Consider the following 17838-nt stretch of genomic DNA (forward strand, 5'->3'; position numbering starts at 1 on the left):
TAGAACGTGCTCTGTGAAGCCGCCGCTTCTGATCAGCTAGAGAGAAAATGATTGTTGACATAATAAGAGGATGACACCCTGTTACAGGTCCCACCGAAAGGGACGTTCGGAGTGGGTGAGAGCTGGGGGTTCGGAAGGAGGACTTCTTCCTGCAGGTGTGCGGAGCAGCGTGTCACAGCGGGGAGGTGTCCTGCTGTCGATGTCATCCTATGTACTTCACCTTGGCTTGTGATACAGTTTCCCCCAAATCAGTCCCGTTTTTAAAATCCCAAATTCCTTCAATTGTGGAATAAATGTGTGTATGTGTATATATATACTTTTGCCAAAACAAGCCTAACCCATTTGTTTGTTTGTTTTTTTAATCAGCTAACTGGCAACCAATTAAAATGGAAATAACGTACCAAGAAGTTTCATAGTGTTTACTGATACATGACTTGTCACTGAAAAAAATCATTTGAATCAGTAGGAAACTTTTTTGTTTCCATTGAAACTACTGGGTTTTAGATATTTATTATAGAAATTGTGTACTTAATGATGCAATGAGGATAACTATACATGCGCTTTATGGTAATATTTTTTCCAGGTGCTACATATAAGAAGTAGCTTAACACCGTTAGGAAAACAAAGCCAAGAAAATAAAACTCCAGAATTAAATCCTATATAAATTTGAGTATTGAAACTTCCAGTTCAGAGTAATGTTTAAAACGCCTTCACATAGTAAGAAATTCTGTGGAAACAGCATCTGTTTCCTATGCTAGGCTCACAGAGGTCCGAGCCCTGAGGGTGTCTGAAACCCCCTCTGAGGAACCCAGGGCGCTTCGAAGAGCATCGGCAACCAGAAATCAACACTAGGAAACCACACAGACCAAGAATTAAGCCAAGAAGTGACATACTCAGTCTTGCTTTTAAAAAACTGTAGTGAAACAGGCTGTTTAGAAGGATGAAGTCAACTTTATTGCATGGGTTTTCTGTTTTTTTCTCATAGATCTCGTTATATTTGGGGATATAATGAACTTGACATGAGGATGGATAGGGCTCTCGACCACTGTGAACTCATCTGGAACAGTCGCATTAGAAGAAGAACACCATCTCAGGACAGCTCACTGGGTTCTTCACAGTTTCCCCAGCTACCAGCAAGGCTTCGGGACGCGAGGTCTGCTGGCCAGGGCGATGGCACCAGGAGAGGGAGCACCAAGCCTCGCCTGCATCCTGCAGAAACACATTAGAAAGATTTCGATTACACGTAAACTTCAACCAACCACAGATGTCTTACATTACAACTTTCATGAGATTAGGCATTGTTAAATTATGATAACATAAACTCCATGGCATTTTCTCTGCAACACTGTCTGCAACATGGGTCGCATTCTATTTAGAAACTGAATATCATGCTACACAGAGATGGCCAGTGACCCTTTACAGCACTTAGACCTAAAATACCTGGGCACAATTTTCTTTCTGTGCTAGATCACAAATAAATACAGGGATGGCCCTGCCACCCTGATCTAGAAGACATTTAGTAAAACCTGTCTTTCCTCCTGGCTGGTGTAGCTCAGTGGATTGAGCACAGGCCTGCGAACCAAAGGATCGTAGTTTGATTCCCAGTCAGGGCACATGCCTGGGTTGCAGACCCGTTCCCGGCAGGGGACACAGCAGAGGCAACCATACATTGATATTTCTCTCCTTTTCTCCTTCTCTTCCTCTCTAAAGATAAAAAAAAGAGCCTCGTCTTTCCTTTGGATTTCCTACAAGTATAAGACTTCATAGAAACTCTAAATTTTTAGCTTAAAATAGACATTGTTCTCTGTTTAGTAAGTTTAATTACAATGCAGGCTACAAATGAATAGCTGGAATATAAATTTTTCCTGAGAAGGAAAAGCAACATAATAAACTGGAAACTATTGTAAGGTTTTCCCAAGGATATTTACTTGTTTTAAGATAGGTCTACAAGGTGGAGAGGGAGTCCTGACTTATTCTTCCTTTTCATGTGAAAACAAGATCAGCCACCTTTTCTGCTGATTTGATTTTTGGGGAAAAAAAAAAGGAATAAAGCAAAATAAAACCAGTAACTGCTAGTGATTTTTTTAAAAGGTGGAGTACGGAGAGGCTTAACACATTCATTTATCTACTTTATTTGCCAAAATAGCAGACTTATAATGTATTCAAAATGCTTGAAAAATAATACCTTATTAATTCTCGTAATGTGTCTGTAGGGCCGTGAGAATAAATACAATCTTTTATCTTGAGAAGCAAACAAGAAAAAAAATTGCAGAAGCTGGTGAGTTAGCCTATCAGTGTCTAATAAATCAATGAGGAGCCAGGAACAGGAACTAAGCCTCTCCTTCTAGGGCAGGAGTCACTAGATTACTTCCCAGAAAAGCTGGCAAGCACAGGCCGTTTTATTTTCAGTTTCCTTTTGTAAACAATCTTTGTAGTTGACAGAAATAGCCCAACATATTCTGTAAATTTTCCATAAACATTCCCTTCATTTCCATGAGCGAGACTCCCATCCTGCCCTGTCTGAAACACTACTGTTCCGTACTGGATCCAGATTCTGGAAGTGGGTGGATCCAGCCAGAGCCGAGCGAGCCCCGTCAGCCTCTCACCCCACCCCACGCCATCTGTGTCCCTGGTCACCAGCAACGCTATTTTCGTACAAGTCAGAAGAAGAGAAAGACGTGCCCAGGGAAGGGCCCTGAATTTGTGCCTAAGTGGTGTGTTCCTTCACAGAGAACCCAAGTGACAAGTTCAGACAAACTGCATCCCCACTACACGGCAAGGGTCTTCCTAATTAAATGCACACGTTGAGATTGCACAGGGACTCGCCTTTGCCCCGCACGAAGCGGTCTTCAGGAGTCCTGCAGCCGGTTGAGGAGTAAGCACCATCCCCCCCCCCCCCCCCGCCGTCCGTGACAGGGAATGCTGGCTTCGGAGCCCTCGCTTGTTCTTCATTTTCCAAGGAAAACAGGGTTCCTGCCTCCGTTCTGCTGACTCGGTTTCTGAAACAAGGAGGAGCATGGCCCTTATAATGAACACCTGCTATCGTCTTCGATTCTGGTCAGCAAAAGTTACACCGATCCCTCATCATTTCGATTCCCATCTCCGGCCATCTTCATCCTCAGGGACACACACGTGAGAACCTCACTTGATTAAACCTGTAACTGCACCCTGAGTTAGAACAGTAACAAAACCAAACCACGTTTTCATTCAAACAAAAAGGACTTAAAAGCTTTGACCACTTTAATCTTTAATTTCTATTGAAATAACCAAAGGCTATAGTTTCTCCTTTCTAGGGGAAATAAAAGTAGAATGTTTATTTAATGAAATGGCTTGAAGAAAGAAGACAAAAAATTTACAAGAAGTTTTTTAAATTTTACTTTAAAAGAGAGAGTCAATCGCATTTTCTTTGATTTGTAATTCTCTTAGAGCATTTTAAATAATTCAACTTATAAAAAACATTTCACGTGGGCTGTAATAATTGATAGGATGCATGGATTGAACTCTGACTTCTGACTACACCCTTCCTCTGTGTCATGATCTACAACTTTACCTGATATACCATATTGTCTCGCCACGTCCACACGTCCGGTATTACAGGTATGAAGATGTCATGGCATCAGGGAAAGATTGCCACATACAGGGTCAGTTGATACGATGGTCATGTCCCAGCTTTATCACTGTCTAGCGTGGTCACCCTTACTTCATGCCTCCTAGCTTGCTTTCTCATCAATACGCTGAAGTGGTAACGCCGTTTTGCGTTCCCAAACCGTACTGCACTGGGACTCAGGACCTAGAGGGTACTTTTTAAGCTTTACGGCTCTGCATAAATTCTTGTAAGTTATCGCTGCCTCAAACACCGTATGCTAAATGTTTTGAGTGCCCCCCTTTCTGGGTGCTTCATCCTCAAATAATAAATTTATTTGTCTTATAATTGTTTTGAGTTAATTCAGATTTACTATTGTTTTTCTCAGACTGAACTCTTAGGTCTAAATACATAATTGAACGGTGTGTGTGATGGAGCAACTATCTGCTAATAATTTCAGGTCATGGAGCTCAATGAGCTCACTTCAATGTTATCAGGGATTTTTAATCGTTTACATTTTACTTCTAGTTGACATAATGGTCATTGAAAACATTAACAATCACATCTATAAATTTGTAAATCCTGTCATCATTAAAAGTTTTAAAAAAGCAAATACATATTTTTTAAAAAGTAATTGAATAACAATTTTCAGGTTGAAAATAAGTAGAAAAATTTTAAAAAGCAGATGATTCCTCTATAGTATTTTCCAGAAGTCCCTAGCTGCTCTTCCTCTCGCCATCTCCCAGAATGCTAATGGTGCTACTGAAGACAGCAGATACGGAAGCAGACACCGAAGGACTGGGTGAGTCTGAACGTGCTGTTTTCGTTTTTTTACGGTTGGAGGCAGAGGTTACTTCAGCCCGCGCGTCAGCTCAAACAAAACCCGTGAAGCGCCACCTATTGTTGGAAGTAAGTCGTCTGCAACCTCAATCAAAGCCTGGGAAAGGCGCTGGAGCCTCGGCCTTGCGGGTGGGGGCGTGGCCGTGGCGGGTTAGGGTTCACCCCACTGTAGGCCGATGTGCGTGCTCTGAGCGCGCGAGAGGTGGGCTGGGCTGAGCTACAATGTTCCCTGGGTGAGGTGTGGGAAATGCATTTTCGACGTAGGATATTGTCCATTTTCTATGGGTTTATCAAGACACAACCCCAACGGCAGGTGGAGGTGCACCTGTACCTTTTGGAGCTACTTGGAGTGGGGAAACACCTTTCAGGCGCATCAGCACTTGTGTGCTGGTTAAAAGGCGGTGCTCTACTTTATTATCTTTCCCGGACATTGTAACTCAGGTGGCACAGTGTTTTTACGTCTTTTCCAGTCCTCAAAAAGCATCCAGAATTTGAAGATAATGCCGGGTGGTCATTACGAGGGCCACTCCACTCCTCGGGGCAGAAATCAAATCCGCAGAAAAGTGGGGGAGGGGTCTTGTATGCATCTGGAAACGGAACCGGCGAAGGGCACGTTTGCTGTCTGGGACAGGAGACCGTGTCCATTCACTACCTGGCTGGGCGCCCCCTTCCCAGACCCTGCCCGCTAGGCCGCGGGTGCCGGAGAAAGGACGCCTCTGGGAACAGCGGGTGGCTCGCACCCAGGCCAGGCGCCAGGGGCTTCGAGCCTCTGCCTCCCCCTGCACTCTCCCTCCTCCCCCTCGGCCCCGCCACTGGGGAGTTTCGCAGGCACCCTGCTTGTGAGGTGGATTCCCACCCAGGGCGCATCGGGTACACGCCGCTAGTGCTTTGAGTGCCATGTCGACTGCAAACCTACCTGTGAATTCAGTGCCACTTTGGAGATTCCTAACACAGGAAGAAACCAGAGGTTTCTGCCAAGAGGCACCTGGAAGGGAAAAGAAAGGCGTTCTGCCCCTTAGTAACACCGCCCCTCGCGTGCACACATGGACACGTGGGCGCACAGGGACCCGCGGATTGAGCGTGAACATCAGGACTGCACTGCCGACCGGGTGGGGTGGGCGGAGCTCCTGGGTGGGGGTACCGAACCGAAATCAGAAGTGAGTGCCATGCACCTGAGGGTGGGACGCAGTTCCTGGGTGATCTCTTCCCTCGGGTGATTAATGAATCTGCTTGCCCGGTCTCGGAGTAACCGAGAGAGCCTGATACATACACAGATGATCATTACGCTTTTTTTCCTGTGTGGCGCTAAAATGCATGAGAAACCTGCTTTTTTTCCTGCCTAAAAGGAACACCGTGGAAGCCCCTTCCCTTGGACCACGGCCCCAGTGGTGTCTGTAGGAAGACGTCACCCAGGGGCGGAAGGTCCAACTGCCCGCGTTCTTACCGCCGCAAAGTCACCCAGCGCCCAGCCGTTGCCTGTCCGGCCATGGACGCCTCCTGCCTCCAAGAAATCCGTGTTGAATTAAATCGTCTACACCCAGTGAGATGTGTACTAAAAATGAGGAAAAGGCGTATGTTGGGAGATGTACTTCCAACGAGTGTGTGGTTTTACTTTTTAACGTGCACTCGTATCTTGGTCAAGCTCCATCTTTAATTTGATACAGAAACTCCCTGACACTGGATTGGCCTCTGGCCGCCCGAGTTTTCCTTCCCCCAGGCTATATGGGAGTCTGCGGGCACCCCGCTCCCTGGGGCCTCGGGTCCTCGGGGGAAGGGCGTGAGGGGGGAAGGAGAGGGCAAGGAAATTCAGGAAGATGGAGAAGGGGGTCTTACCTGGTCATAAGTCTCAACAGTAAGTTACAGTTAAAAATAAACGGGATGGAGGTGTTGGCGAGAGCTGGGATGGAGCACAAAAGAAAAAGGACTCGTGGGCATGGATGGCAGTGTGGTGACTGCAGGGTGCATGGGGGAGGGGTGGGTGGAGGTGGAAGGGGGTACAAGGGGTATAAATGCCAATAGAATAAAAATAAACCATTAAAAAATAAACGTAGGCTTACACCTTGTACACTACTTTTGAAACCTGAAGATCCAAAAGGAGTGAAATTAGATTCACAGCAACCCACTGTGCCCAAATTTTTTAACAAAGTCATTCTGAGTCCCGCCTTCTACTTTGAACTGTGACCTTCTACTGAGTAAAGAGTCACATCTACCGGGTCTGAATTATTACAGGCTCTAAATTAATGAAAGTAATGAGGTTGTTTTTACACTATCCAGGGAACTTGATCCCAGGATAGGGGTTTCGTTTGTGAGTGGCCCAGCCCGCAGTGACGGTTTGCCATCTGACACACTGGTGTATTCTTGTAGGGCTTGTGCAAACACTGATGATTGGCCCCCACTTGGGTCACAGACGGTGACAGGAACCGTCCTGAGCACCGTCACCCAGGCGTTGGTGTTTATCAGCAGGGCAGGGGCTGGGACCGCTCCTTCCGTAACGGCGGCACCACGGAAGGTCAACGAAGCTGGTGTGGGCTTGATGGATGTTTCAGGCTCGCCTCAAAGATACAGCAGGGTTTGGTCCAGACCATTGCAATAAAGGGACAGTCACAATAAAGCAGGTCCCATGAAGTTTTTGCTCCCCAATGTCTGTAAAAATTACGTTTACACTATGCTGCCGTCTACGGAGTGAGCAACAGCATTACGTCTACAGTTACAGTGCACACACCTTAATTTTAAAACACTCTATTGCTGACGAATGCTACCCCTCATCTGAGCCCCCAGTGAGTGGTGAGCTTTTTGCTGGTGGAGGGCCTCGCCTGGAGACGAGCACTGCCGACCGAGCTGGGCGGTTGCTGCAGGCTGGGTTCTTCCTTTCAAAGATGATTTCTCTGCAGCTGGCAGTGCGATTTGGTAGCGTTTTACCCACAGAACTTCTTTCAAAATTGGAGTCAAACCCCGCCACTGCTCTACCAACGTTTTTGTCACAGGCAAAGGCTTGTTGTCATTCAACAGCCTGCAGAGCATCTTTGCCAGGAATAGAGTCCATCTCCGTAACCGCCCACTTGGCTTGTCCACAGGAAGCAACTCCTCATCCGTTCACGTTTGGTCACGAGACTGTAGGGGTCCAGACACAACTTCAGGCTCCACTTCTAACTCTGGTCTCCTGCGTTTCTCGCCACTTCTGCAGTTAACGTGCTCTACTGTGGTCCTGAACCCCTCAAGGCCATCCACGAGGGCTGGAATCAGCTTCTTCCAGGGTCCTGGTCGTGGGATATTTTGGCCTCTTCCCACGAAAGGCAAACAAACGTTCTCCAGGCACCTGGAACGGGAGTCCTTCCCAGAGGTTTGCAGCGCACTTTGCCCAGACCCAGCAGAGGCTAACCGTCTACGGCGGCCTCAGCCCTGTGAAGTGTGACTCTCAGATGGTCAGCCTCGGCACTAACAGTGTGGGCTTCCTAAAACACTGACCTCTCATTTTTAAACATAAAAACTCATCGGTTGCTTCCCACGGTCCCCAGGCTTGCACCCCAACTTGTGACATGGTCTTGGATCCCCGTGATCTGGCCCCTGCGTCTGGGTCCTCGGTGCTGCTGCCGCACTGGGGTTCTTGTAGTTCCTTGAATATGCCCAGGTTTTTCCAACCTCAGCACATTTTCTCCCTCAGTTGCAGGATGCTACACTTCTTTGCACAATTTTGCACAACTGTAATGAGTCATGCATTTTCTTCAAGTGATTTGTGTAAGATCCGTCTGTCCTTGTAGACTGTGAGGCGTATGTAGCTTGTGCTCACTGTGGCCAGGCGCCCCCGCCCCCGGCCGTGTAGCCCCAAGGCTCCGTCCCTGGGTGAGTTGAACAAAAGCCTCTCCTTAGATGAAGAGACCTCACCTGCTGGCTGAGCGGGGGAGTCGAATTCCTTCTGTGTTCTGCACCAATCAGATCTCTGAGAATTGATTCTCTATTTCTCCATTCAAACACATTTTGGTGTCTTTTTTCTGTGGGGGGGTCTCACTGTCTCACCGATAACAGGGAGAATATCTGAGAAATCCCCTTCTTCCATGACTGGCTCATTTGCATAAAGTTAAAAACACAAAGGTAGGACATGAGACAAACCATAATCTAAATTTCAGATTTGGGAGTTTCACAAGTAGGAAGAACAGTAAGTTAACTCGGGGATTTAGTGAGTCGGCTGTTTCCTGCCAGATGAAGGAACAAATAGAGAGGGTACCTGCCTAAGACGACCTTCCAACCCAGTATTGCTAATCTGCTGGTTTCTAACGTTCGGGAAGCCCAGGAGATACCCAACAGGGAGTTCCTTGTGGTTCTTCCTTAATGAGTATTTGGCAAGACAGTGAGGTGGAGGAAAATGTTCTCGAAGGCACAGAATCCAGTGTCACTTGCTTACCAAGGACCATTAGGATCTGAGGTGACTGACCATCTGTTTTCAATCGTGGGTCAGCGTTTCTTTTAATCCAGGATGTAATGAAATCCCCGGTATATACAGAGATATCTGTTTCACATATATAACTCCCAAGATGTTTAATTATAAAGTCGTTGCAATCATTTGCACAAATCAGTTCCCATTATGTGAGTCTGACATAGGTTTGCATGTTCGAAAGGCGATGTCTGGGGCTCTGTAGGGAGACGGGCACGGTAACGGAAGGAGTCGGTCTCGTCTCCGGGTCTTCCTGGGCCCACCAGGTTGCAACCCTGTCTGCCTCTTCACCCCGCATTAGGAGAGCAAGAGGCAACGTGGTCAAGTCTATGCACGGTGGGCTTGTCGGGGCCCTAACTAGGTCTGAGTTATAAAGGGATTTCCTAAATTCCTTGTTGAAGTACAAACACTTTCTTTACACTCCTGATTACACAGAAAGCAACACTACTTTAAAAATTAAAAAAAGCTTAGCCCGAGTAAGACAGGAGAAAATACTAGATAGTAGTCTCCATGTCATGACATCTATGCCACATAAGCCCCGCCTCTCAGGGGCCCGGGGAGACTTCCGGATGCAGGGAAGTCCAAGGCTGATCTCTCTGACCTCGTCTCCTCTCTGCCCAAGGTCATGTGAGGAGGTACCTGTCCCCCGTACTCCCTCTGTGTTCCACAGCTCTGTATGGTTTTATTCTGCACGCAGGTATAGAATCAAACAACACACCTGTGACCATAGTGACATGAGCAAGCGGAATAACTGCTGTCTCTGACGTCACGGGAAGAAGAGACACAAGGCACTGAAACTCCTCCATAGAGACAGGACCACCCGAAGGTCTTTTCAGACATGGTGCCCGTGATTCTTCCGTCCCGGCCGGGGATCCAGAAGGTGAAATTAGCTGTGGATTCATGAATATACATTTCTAATTCTCTCTTGTACATAACGGAAAACGTCTATTCCAGAATCAGTTTCTGTTTCATACTTCATAGTGATGTTACTTTACACTATTTAGATACGATCATTTCAGAAAAAGATTAAAACAAAACAAAACAAAACGGGACACTCGGTCGGTCTAGAAATGTGGAGACATAATCTTTAGATTTCAAGTGAAAAATCCAGAGCCAGAATGAAAACTGTTCATGAAAACATACCATTTCCAAGAGCTAAGTTCTATTCTTTCCCTTCTTTTTATTTGGAAACGTCTTCATCCCTTTCTAGTTTATACATGTTTTCCTTGTTCTTCTCTCCCCAACACCTCATCTGCAAAATCCGTATTCATCTTGCCTCTTTGTTTCACTTTTCCTTCCGTCGACACCCGTGAGAGACAGAACAGCACAGGAAAGTTCGGAGCTAAGAGGCGGCAGAAAAGGCACTCAGCCAGGTTTTGAGTGGCGTGCATGTGGATGGAAAGAACCAGTGGCACTGGGAACGGGGCCAGCTTGAACACACACGGACAACTCTGAGGGCGCGGCCAGCCGGTGGGCCTGGGCGACTTGGGAGGCAGAACCCCTTCCCCGGGCGATCGAGTCCTGTGCTCAGAGCAGTTGGTTGACGACATGGAGAGACCCCCGACGGGAGAGAACCAAGAAAAGAAAACAAAGGTCGAATGAAACCTTGAGGAGTCAGGGGCTGTTCATGCGTTCGGCAAAAAACACTCATACCACTGGAGCCCTGGCCATGTCCAGGCACCGTGCTAAGTGAGCCTGGGGCAGGGGACAACGGCTAAGGGGACAGCAGCTGTGCTCCCACCTCAACCTGCAGGGCCAGTGCAGTGCCCAGTTCGCAGGGTTCCAGTGTGCTGATGGGGACACGGGCACCACGGCCACCATGGATGGTGGGGCCCGGGGATGGAGGACAAGAGGGAGGGAGAGACAGGCTGTGCTGACTGGGTGGAAGAAGTGGCCAGGGGGTGGCTGTCAGGGGCAGACAGAGGTGTTCCAAGCCCAGCCGGCAAGTCTGGGAAAGCTGGGCGGCGGGGGACTGGGAGGGCCTGGAGTGCGGTGACATTGCCTGCCGAGAACCAGAAGCTCATGGCAGTGGGAGCCAAGTGCTGGGTAGCCGGGGAGAGGGCTCAGCCCAGGGTAGGGCCACCCGTTGCACAGTCGGCGCTCAGTAAACATTAAACCAGTGCGCTGCAAATGTCCACACACTCTTACATACTCTACTGCGGAAGGAAGATTGATGTCCCCCAGCCTGTCCATGTCCTCACCCTCTGGAACCTGTGACTACATGGGCAGGTGGCAAGGGTAGTTAGGGTCGCCGCAGACAGAGTGAGGGTGTCGATCAGCTGGTGAGTGTGGGAAACACGGGGAGGTTATTCCGGACATCGGGGTGAGCCCAGCATGAGCACAGGTGTCCTTACACCTGGAAGCCACAAGTGGCCCAGGAGGTCAGAGGGATGCGTTGTGGGAAAGACTCAACCAGCCACTGCTGGCTACGGCCACAGGAAGAGCCACGAGCCACAGAATGTGGGAAGCCCCTGGAAGCTGGAAAGGGTGCGAAAACAGCCCTTTCATCCCCCTAAGTCCACAGAAAAGCACAGCCCTGCTGACCCCTTGATTTTAGTGGTGTGACATCCCTTTTGGACTTCTGGACTCCAGAATGCGAAGGTAATTTGTGGTGTTTCAAGCCACTAAATTGAAAAGTAATATAATCATTCTGTTTTACAGATGATAGAGTTTGAATTACAAGGGGTACTCAAAAAATGAAGATGAAAAGAAGAGACATAAATCACCAATACTAGAAATTAAAGATATCATTATAGATCCTGCAGTCATTAAAAGCAAAATAAGAGATTACTGTGAACAACTTTATGCGTATAAATTAAACAATTGAGAAGAAAGGTCAATTTTTCAAAAAGTGAAACAAATCAAATTCAACCAAGATGAATAGATAATCTGAACTACTTTATACCTTCAAAGAAACTGAATTTTATAATGAAAAAGTTTAAGAAAAAGAAATTTCCATAATATCACCACCTAAGAATTCTAGAAACCATTTAAAGAAGAATTAACCCTAATTTTATATGACCTCTTCCAGAAGAAAAGGAGAGAACATTTTCTAACTTATTTTATGAGGCTAGAATTACTCTCATACCAAAACCAAAAATAGTACAAAAAAGAAAACTACAAACCAAAATCTCTTATAAGCTCAGATGTAGACATCTTTATAAAAGATTGGTGAATTCAATCAAGCAATGTATAAAATGAATTCTATACCCTGACCAAGTGGGACTTATCCCATTGAGACTTGCAAGACTGTTGTAACACTGGAAAATCAATACACTCCAGGTTAATGGTGAAAAATTATATCATCGTATCAGTTGATGCAGAAAAAGCACTTGATAAAAACCAGCACCAATGTTAAGATTTGAAAACCCCACCGACTCCCAGCCTGTTGGGAATCAGAATGACTCACCCAATTCGGTGAAGAGGAGCCCCCCAAAACCTACAGTCAACATCACACCCAGGGCTGAGAGCTGATGCTCTTTGTCCCAGATCGGGAGGGAAGCAAATCCGTTCCCTCTCGCAGCTCGCACTTCTAGCCACTGCAGAAAGGCAAGAAAAAGGGACAGAAGCCACACAGACTGGAGAGGAAAAAAACCCAGACTGTCCCTATTTGAGATGACATGACCACCTGCCAATCTAGTCCTGGAACCAGTAAACGCATTCAACAGCACGGGACAGGGGATCAACACACAGACATTGGTTGTCCTTTTATACAGGAACAACGACATGTGTTTAGGAGTTATTTAACGTTTTTTGACTAGACGATATTTTCACATGGGCCAAAGCATACAAGTGTGAAAATGTGCACGTTCTCCGCCTACCTGGTCCCTGACCCTCCCGAATGAGGATCCGCAGCTACCACATTCTGGAGTCCCCCTTTGAGAAGCTCTTTTTACTGCTCACCCAAGGAATTACGAATACATATTTTTTCCATTTAGTCCATCATTTTAAATATAAACGATAACATATTCTACACACCATTCTTTACCTTGCCCTTCTCACTTAACATTATGTCTTGGAGATCTTTTCATCCCGGCGGATAAATAAGTCCCTCTGGTTTGCAGCTGCACAGCACACTATTGCACAGAGGATCACAGCTCACTAAACCATGGGTACTGAGGATTTTTCTAGTCTTTTCTATGATAAACAACACCTCAAGGAATAAACTTGTTTATCCTTGCAGGAACATATCCGCGGGACCAACCCTTGGAAGTGGATTGGCGGGGTTTATGGAGTTGTTGTTCTGTGAGCTGTTTCCAAATTCCCATCCGTAAAGATGGCACAATTTTTCACACCCGTTAGAACTGTTGAAGAGAGTTTCTTTCCCCTGGGCCTCCAGGCACAGTGTGTTATCAAGTGTTTGCCTGGTGGCCAATCAGATAAGCAAAAAAATGGTACCTAGGTGTGGTTGTGTTTGCCATTTCTCTGATATCAGGAAGGCGGAGCCTCAAACACTGGGTGAATTTCCTTTCCTATGAACTAGTTGTTCAGTTCTCCACTTGTCTATTTTATTGTATTTTCCAAAGACCTATTTTGAATGTATTTATGTTTGCTACTGTTTTTCTCTTTTCCAACTTGTTAATGTCTGCTTTTATTTTTATACTCCTTTCTTTTGAATTTCTCAGCATATTATGTTGTTCTTAAGATGCTTAATTTGTTTTCCCTTTTTGCTTATTGATATATGCAGGAAAGGCTATGAAATTTCCCTCCAAAACTGCCTTGGCCACATCCTGTATATCCTGACATGTAGGTTTCCATGCCTTATATTTCCTTTATATTTTCTCTACTTCAGTTTGCATTTCCTCTTTGAGCCAAGAGTTGTGGATTTTGTGGGTTCACTTTCTGCTTTTCATTCCTAGGTAGTAGGGGCTTTTATTGTAGTTGTCTGGGTTGCTTTCATTCGTGATCAGAGAATTTTGTCCACACTACTTTAACTTGGGGGAAGCACTGAGGTTTTCTTTGTGGGCGAATATAAGATATCAGTTCAGGGATAGTGGTTGGTGTAGCTCAGTAGATTGGGCACAGGCCTGTGAACAAAAGGGTCAGCAGTTTGATTCCCGGTCAGGGCACATGCCTTGATTGCGGGTCAGGTCCCCAGTTGGGGGTATGCAAGAGGCAACCACACATTGATGCTTCTCTCCCTCTCTTTCTCCTTCCCTTCTCTCTCTCTAAAAATAAATACATAAAATCTTTTTTTAAAATCTTGAGTAAAAAGAAAGGTGACAGATTTTTGCCTGCAGCTCATCCTCGACGTGCACTTTGGGGCCTGCTCGGCCACAGATGGGTCCAGACCCCTATTTCGGTTTCCATCACTTTGCAAGAATAAACTCAACCTCAGGACATGAAGACATGGAGGGTGGTGAGTGGCAAGTCATGAATATGAACATTAGGCCCCATATGAGGCCAATGACCTGATTCTGCGCCTCTGTCCCTGGTGCCTGGTCTTGCACTGGCCCTGGGGACCCCTCGCTTTGCCGATCGCTGTCCTCTGAGCTAAATGGAAGGCGCCGGACTTTGTCATTCAAACGCGCTTCCCCCTCCCAGATCTCAGATTTGCCAAATGGAGAAAATAATCTGTCCTGCTTGGAGGTCTTTTGACAGGCAGGAACCACAGAATATGTTAGTTGGTAAGCAAATAGCATTTTTTAATAATTAGGCTTTCTTCTGGAGGAGGCACGTGTGAGGAACAAGAAACAAGAGATGTTGGCTGGGATTAATAAAAAATATTGAATAGGAAAAAATGTGCCACAGGGCGCAGGCCGGCAGCGTACGCGTGTGGGCGAAGGGGGCCTTCCTTTTGGTTGCCCAGGTTATGAGGGGGCGTGTCAAATCTGTCAAGACTGACAGATTTGATAGTGCATTTGGGGGCAGAAAAATAGGAAGACCAGGGTGTTTATTCTAATTCAAGGCAAACATAGCACACAGGTGAGTGCCTGGGGCAGGCCAGAACCAGGAGCTCAAAGTGGGGGATGTGAGTGAGAAGAGTAAAGGGGATGTGATCAAGAGAGGGGGCACGGCTTCCTCCCCAGACCTGGGACACTGATTTCAGATCCTGCCCTCGGTGCAAATTCCAAGTTAGGACTTTTTAAGAACATGAGTTGAAAGAACTCAGACGGACAGTTGGTACATGCCAACATTTAAAAACACACATCCTTATTTAAAAAGAAACCATGAACACACATTTGGGTAGCCCTTGGCAGTTTGCAGAATATTTTTAAAACACACGTCCCCGGGACTCAGGCAGAGGGCTTGGGGAGAGGCAGCAGGCACTGCGCGGTCCAGGGAAGCACAGTGACCTGTGAGTAGGAGCAGCGTCACCCCTTTCTGGTACGGGAGGTGTGGCGTTGTCCCGGAACGGGTGTGTGACAACAAGGGACAGGAAGAGTGTTTCCTGGCCCCGACGACGCAGAGTGGGTGCCGGGGACGAGCGCACGGAGCCTCCCGGGCACCGGCTGGACAGGAAGTGCCCACGGAAGCCCCTCTGCTCTGGCTGCCACAATAAACCTTGGGGATGCATCACATCCTCGCACGGCAGTGGGCACCCTGCAGGGCATTTTTTGTCAAATTGTGTACTTAGGGGGGAGGCCTTGCAAACAAGGATGCTCTGTCCCCAGCATGTCCCAGCGGTGGTCCTGACCCTGCACAAATTATACCTGACTTGTGATGCCCTGACAGATGGGCCCCAGGCTTCCTAACCCCCGATCTCTGGTTTACAGACCTGGCTGTTTAGAGTCCTAGGCAGTGATGAGGAACCCAGAAGTCTGACTTAGACTCAGAAAAGTAAAGCGAAGCCTTGTCCATGGGGTGTCAGTGGCCCCTGCGGGGGAAGCCATGGGGTGGGGGTGGGGGGGCCACACACAGGAGCACTTCTGGGCCCACGCTCTTTGCCCAGAGGTGTGGTCTTGGGTTCTACTCTCTTAGTGACGATTCACCCAGTTGTACATTCAGATCTGCGCACTCTTCTGTGTGCATGTCTCACTTAAACAAAGCGCTCTGCACACAAGAAATTAAATCTCTCCCACAGACACAAGTCGCTTCTGAAGAAAAATGCATTGACTGCCCCGGGCAGGGTGGTCTGGCCCCAGCCCCAGTGAAGCACCAACCGTGGGCTTCTGCCCGTCAGCCCTTCCCCTCCATGGTCCCCTGACAAGCGAGCTCCACCATTAAACCGGCTCCGTGGCAGAGACCTCCCAGTCCCCGCTGTGGAGACAGCACTGCCGCCCAGGCTGTGTCGGGACACGCGCGGCCCAGACCCACACGTGGGGCTTGGAGCCCGGCCCGGAGGTGGTTTACCTGCGATTATGCAACAAGTCAAGTCTGTGTTCCTTTTTCAGGCATAACTGAACCTTTGCCAAGGCAACTAATTGCCAGTCCTTTCCCACTGACCCAAATAAAAACACTGTAAATAAATCACAGTTCTGGAAAAAAACCCCGAAACTACACCACCTGGCGTCCCAGTGACATCACAGCCCTGCGTGTGGGACACCGTGCGGCGTTCCTGAAGGGTCTTCTCCAGCCCCACCCAGAGCAGGGCGAGCACAGAAAGGAGAGGAGTTCAAAGAAACCCAAATGACAACAGAGGAGACTGCTGTGGCCTGATTTCAGCCAGAAAAGGGAAACAGCCTGACCGAGCCCAGGGGGTAGGCCCGCTGGGAGGGGCAAGGGTGCGTGTCCCTGTGCCCTCAGGGACTCGGAGCCGTGAGCTGTCCACCTCAAAGGGACAGAATACGTTCCTTCCCACTGACCTTCCCCACACCTGGTTTTTACGGGCCTCCAGGTCTACGGAGGACTTCGGCGTGTTTGCCCCGGATGGACATGCGGCTTCCTCGGGGGAGACCCCTTGGTGACTGTGGAGAGGGTGTGTCCATGCGGGGACCCCAGGGTGTTGGATGCCAGGACTCAGCCACAATCCTTCGGGAACTTTCGGTCAGCATGGCGTGGTGGGCCCTGCACTGACTGGACCAGCAGGTCAGACCACGGCTTTGGAGGTGGGGTTCCTCATCCCCAGCTCCCCCCACTAGGCCTGGGTGCCCCCTGAGCGAGGCCACTCCGTTCTGTCCTGTGAAGTCCCCCAGACACCCTGGGGGCAGCAGGCCCGCAGGCACCACAGGCGGGATGGGCAGGCTTCTGGACACACTTAGTTCCCTACCACCACACACTGCTGGGTGCTGAGGAGGGGGGCCGGGGCCCTCAAAAGATTCGAGAGGTGCCTCTTGCCCTCAGTGATCACCGAATCCACAGGAGATGCAACGTGTCCCGGGTTCACAGACGCCATTCACAGGAAGACACGCCCCCCTCCCGCCCCGCACCCAGGAGTAACTTCTGGGCAGAAAGCCTCCCTTTCTGGACTGCATGGAATGGGTGTGCGTGGTGTGCAGCATGGGGGCCGGACAGACTCCCGAGAGCCGCCCCTGCCCCACCTGCACCTGCCGGCAGAGGGAACAACAAGGGCTGTGTTCCTGACGTCACTGTCACTCTGACGGAAAAGGACCGATGGCTATTGTGTGAATTCCAGGAACCCGGAGGAACAGGGACTGCGGCCATCCGGGGGAGTCAGAGGAAGGAGCCCATCAATCAGGCTGGGCGGGCGGGAGGCCTGGGCCTGGGAAACAGGCTTCGGACAGTTCAGACGAAGACAGGCACGGCCTCGTCGGCCGGGAGTCGAGTATGNCCGGGTTCACAGACGCTATTCACAGGAAGACACCCCCCCTCCCGCCCCGCACCCAGGAGTAACTTCTGGGCAGAAAGCCTCCCTTTCTGGACTGCATGGAATGGGTGTGCGTGGTGTGCAGCGTGGGGGCCGGACAGACTCCCGAGAGCCGCCCCTGCCCCACCTGCACCTGCCAGCAGAGGGAACAACAAGGGCTGTGTTCCTGACGTCACTGTCACTCTGACGGAAAAGGACCGATGGCTATTGTGTGAATTCCAGGAACCCGGAGGAACAGGGACTGCGGCCATCCGGGGGAGTCAGAGGAAGGAGCCCATC

This window comes from Sturnira hondurensis, unplaced genomic scaffold (assembly GCF_014824575.4).
Source record: "Sturnira hondurensis isolate 20B ecotype Veracruz unplaced genomic scaffold, ASM1482457v3 Scaffold0010128, whole genome shotgun sequence".
Taxonomy (NCBI): Eukaryota; Metazoa; Chordata; class Mammalia; order Chiroptera; family Phyllostomidae; genus Sturnira; species Sturnira hondurensis.